Source organism: Salvelinus fontinalis, chromosome 31, assembly GCF_029448725.1.
Source record: "Salvelinus fontinalis isolate EN_2023a chromosome 31, ASM2944872v1, whole genome shotgun sequence".
Classification (NCBI taxonomy): Eukaryota; Metazoa; Chordata; class Actinopteri; order Salmoniformes; family Salmonidae; genus Salvelinus; species Salvelinus fontinalis.
In genome coordinates this window covers 957,582-962,581 of record NC_074695.1, presented here as the reverse complement: position 1 = coordinate 962,581, position 5,000 = coordinate 957,582, and the positions used below count along the sequence as shown (strand labels likewise).

The 5,000-nt window shown below is 44.7% G+C and overlaps 1 protein-coding gene across 1 annotated transcript in view; it reads right to left on the bottom strand.

Annotated features, from left to right (window-relative positions):
* Positions 1-5,000, bottom strand: part of plxnb3 (plexin B3) — a 285,828-nt gene that overhangs the window by 197,035 nt on the left and 83,793 nt on the right. The window lies entirely within an intron of this gene.

Genomic DNA, 5,000 nt, shown 5'->3' with positions numbered 1-5,000 from the left:
CAGGGTTACCAGTGTAATTATCCTGGTTCCTCTGAGATATACCCTGACAGGGTTACCAGTGTAATTATCCTGGTACCTCTGAGATATACCCTGACAGGGTTACCAGTGTAATTATCCTGGTACCTCTGAGATATACCCTGACAGGGTTACCAGTGTAATTATCCTGGTCCCTCTGAGATATACCCTGACAGGGTTACCAGTGTAATTATCCTGGTCCTCTGATATATACCCTGACAGGGTTACCAGTGTAATTATCCTGGTACCTCTGAGATATACCCTGACAGGGTTACCAGTGTAATTATCCTGGTACCTCTGAGATATACCCTGACAGGGTTACCAGTGTAATTATCCTGGTACCTCTGAGATATACCCTGACAGGGGTTACCAGTGTAATTATCCTGGTACCTCTGAGATATACCCTGACAGGGTTACCAGTGTAATTATCCTGGTACCTCTGAGATATACCCTGACAGGGTTACCAGTGTAATTATCCTGGTACCCTCTGAGATATACCCTGACAGGGTTACCAGTGTAATTATCCTGGTACCTCTGAGATATACCCTGACAGGGTTACCAGTGTAATTATCCTGGTCCCTCTGAGATATACCCTGACAGGGTTACCAGTGTAATTATCCTGGTCCCTCTGAGATATACCCTGACAGGGTTACCAGTGTAATTATCCTGGTCCCTCTGATATATACCCTGACAGGGTTACCAGTGTAATTATCCTGGTCCCTCTGAGATATACCCTGACAGAGTTACCAGTGTAATTATCCTGGTCCCTCTGATATATACCCTGACAGGGTTACCAGTGTAATTATCCTGGTCCCTCTGAGATATACCCTGACAGGGTTACCAGTGTAATTATCCTGGTACCTCTGAGATATACCCTGACAGGGTTACCAGTGTAATTATCCTGGTACCTCTGAGATATACCCTGACAGAGTTACTAGTGTAATTATCCTGGTACCTCTGAGATATACCCTGACAGGGTTACCAGTGGATCACAGTGTAATTATCCTGGTACCTCTGAGATATACCCTGACAGGGTTACCAGTGTAATTATCCTGGTACCTCTGAGATATACCCTGACAGGGTTACCAGTGTAATTATCCTGGTACCTCTGAGATATACCCTGACAGGGTTACCAGTGTAATTATCCTGGTACCTCTGAGATATACCCTGACAGGGTTACCAGTGTAATTATCCTGGTTCCTCTGAGATATACCCTGACAGGGTTACCAGTGTAATTATCCTGGTACCTCTGAGATATACCCTGACAGGGTTACCAGTGTAATTATCCTGGTACCTCTGAGATATACCCTGACAGGGTTACCAGTGTAATTATCCTGGTACCTCTGAGATATACCCTGACAGGGTTACCAGTGTAATTATCCTGGTACCTCTGAGATATACCCTGACGGGGTTACCAGTGTAATTATCCTGGTACCTCTGAGATATACCCTGACGGGGTTACCAGTGGATCACAGTGTAATTATCCTGGTACCTCTGAGATATACCCTGACAGGGTTACCAGTGTAATTATCCTGGTACCTCTGAGATATACCCTGACAGGGTTACCAGTGTAATTATCCTGGTACCTCTGAGATATACCCTGACAGAGTTACCAGTGTAATTATCCTGGTACCTCTGAGATATACCCTGACAGGGTTACCAGTGTAATTATCCTGGTACCTCTGAGATATACCCTGACAGGGTTACCAGTGTAATTATCCTGGTACCTCTGATATATACCCTGACAGGGTTACCAGTGTAATTATCCTGGTACCTCTGATATATACCCTGACAGGGTTACCAGTGTAATTATCCTGGTACCTCTGAGATATACCCTGACAGGGTTACCAGTGTAATTATCCTGGTACCTCTGAGATATACCCTGACAGGGTTACCAGTGTAATTATCCTGGTTCCTCTGAGATATACCCTGACAGGGTTACCAGTGTAATTATCCTGGTACCTCTGAGATATACCCTGACAGGGTTACCAGTGTAATTATCCTGGTACCTCTGAGATATACCCTGACAGGGTTACCAGTGTAATTATCCTGGTCCCTCTGAGATATACCCTGACAGGGTTACCAGTGTAATTATCCTGGTCCCTCTGATATATACCCTGACAGGGTTACCAGTGTAATTATCCTGGTACCTCTGAGATATACCCTGACAGGGTTACCAGTGTAATTATCCTGGTACCTCTGAGATATACCCTGACAGGGTTACCAGTGTAATTATCCTGGTACCTCTGAGATATACCCTGACAGGGTTACCAGTGTAATTATCCTGGTACCTCTGAGATATACCCTGACAGGGTTACCAGTGTAATTATCCTGGTACCTCCTGAGATATACCCTGACAGGGTTACCAGTGTAATTATCCTGGTACCTCTGAGATATACCCTGACAGGGTTACCAGTGTAATTATCCTGGTCCCTCTGAGATATACCCTGACAGGGTTACCAGTGTAATTATCCTGGTCCCTCTGATATATACCCTGACAGGGTTACCAGTGTAATTATCCTGGTCCCTCTGATATATACCCTGACAGGGTTACCAGTGTAATTATCCTGGTACCTCTGAGATATACCCTGACAGGGTTACCAGTGTAATTATCCTGGTCCCTCTGAGATATACCCTGACAGAGTTACCAGTGTAATTATCCTGGTCCCTCTGATATATACCCTGACAGGGTTACCAGTGTAATTATCCTGGTCCCTCTGAGATATACCCTGACAGGGTTACCAGTGTAATTATCCTGGTACCTCTGAGATATACCCTGACAGGGTTACCAGTGTAATTATCCTGGTACCTCTGAGATATACCCTGACAGAGTTACTAGTGTAATTATCCTGGTACCTCTGAGATATACCCTGACAGGGTTACCAGTGGATCACAGTGTAATTATCCTGGTACCTCTGAGATATACCCTGACAGGGTTACCAGTGTAATTATCCTGGTACCTCTGAGATATACCCTGACAGGGTTACCAGTGTAATTATCCTGGTACCTCTGAGATATACCCTGACAGGGTTACCAGTGTAATTATCCTGGTACCTCTGATATATACCCTGACAGGGTTACCAGTGTAATTATCCTGGTACCTCTGATATATACCCTGACAGGGTTACCAGTGTAATTATCCTGGTACCTCTGAGATATACCCTGACAGGGTTACCAGTGTAATTATCCTGGTACCTCTGAGATATACCCTGACAGGGTTACCAGTGTAATTATCCTGGTTCCTCTGAGATATACCCTGACAGGGTTACCAGTGTAATTATCCTGGTACCTCTGAGATATACCCTGACAGGGTTACCAGTGTAATTATCCTGGTACCTCTGAGATATACCCTGACAGGGTTACCAGTGTAATTATCCTGGTACCTCTGAGATATACCCTGACAGGGTTACCAGTGTAATTATCCTGGTTCCTCTGAGATATACCCTGACAGGGTTACCAGTGTAATTATCCTGGTACCTCTGAGATACACCCTGACAGGGTTACCAGTGTAATTATCCTGGTACCTCTGAGATATACCCTGACAGGGTTACCAGTGTAATTATCCTGGTACCTCTGAGATATACCCTGACAGGGTTACCAGTGTAATTATCCTGGTACCTCTGAGATATACCCTGACAGGGTTACCAGTGTAATTATCCTGGTACCTCTGAGATATACCCTGACAGGGTTACCAGTGGATCACAGTGTAATTATCCTGGTACCTCTGAGATATACCCTGACAGGGTTACCAGTGTAATTATCCTGGTACCTCTGAGATATACCCTGACAGAGTTACCAGTGTAATTATCCTGGTACCTCTGAGATATACCCTGACAGGGTTACCAGTGGATTACAGTGTAATTATCCTGGTACCTCTGAGATATACCCTGACAGGGTTACCAGTGTAATTATCCTGGTACCTCTGAGATATACCATGACAGGGTTACCAGTGTAATTATCCTGGTACCTCTGAGATATACCCTGACAGGGTTACCAGTGTAATTATCCTGGTACCTCTGAGATATACCCTGACAGGGTTACCAGTGTAATTATCCTGGTACCTCTGAGATATACCCTGACAGGGTTACCAGTGTAATTATCCTGGTACCTCTGAGATATACCCTGACAGGGTTACCAGTGGATCACAGTGTAATTATCCTGGTACCTCTGAGATATACCCTGACAGGGTTACCAGTGTAATTATCCTGGTTCCTCTGAGATATACCCTGACAGGGTTACCAGTGTAATTATCCTGGTACCTCTGAGATACACCCTGACAGGGTTACCAGTGTAATTATCCTGGTACCTCTGAGATATACCCTGACAGGGTTACCAGTGTAATTATCCTGGTACCTCTGAGATATACCCTGACAGGGTTACCAGTGTAATTATCCTGGTACCTCTGAGATATACCCTGACAGGGTTACCAGTGTAATTATCCTGGTACCTCTGAGATATACCCTGACAGGGTTACCAGTGTAATTATCCTGGTACCTCTGAGATATACCCTGACAGGGTTACCAGTGTAATTATCCTGGTACCTCTGAGATATACCCTGACAGGGTTACACCCCAGAGAGGAGAGGAATGCTTTGGTTTGACTTTTCAGTTTACTGAGAGGTTCAGTAGTATGAAGCTGTTCTAATGAGCTTGAACGAAAAGCCGAGTTGAAAGTGCCCCAAAGTGTTTACGAGACAACATGCTTTTTACAACATTAAATCCTCTTTGGAGAGAGAGGGGTGGGGGGGTGGGGCTGTTAGTGGGGTGTGGAGAGAGAGAGACTGAGAATTAGAGAGAGAGAGAAACTGTTAGTGTGGAGAGAGAAAGATGAGAGTAGAGAGAGAAAGATGAGAGTAGAGAGAGAAAGATGAGAGTAGAGAGAGAAAGATGAGAGTAGAGAGAGAGAAAGATGAGAGTAGAGAGAGAGTAGAGAGAGAGAGATGAGAGTAGAGAGAGAGATGAGAGTAGAGAGAGAGAGATGAGAGT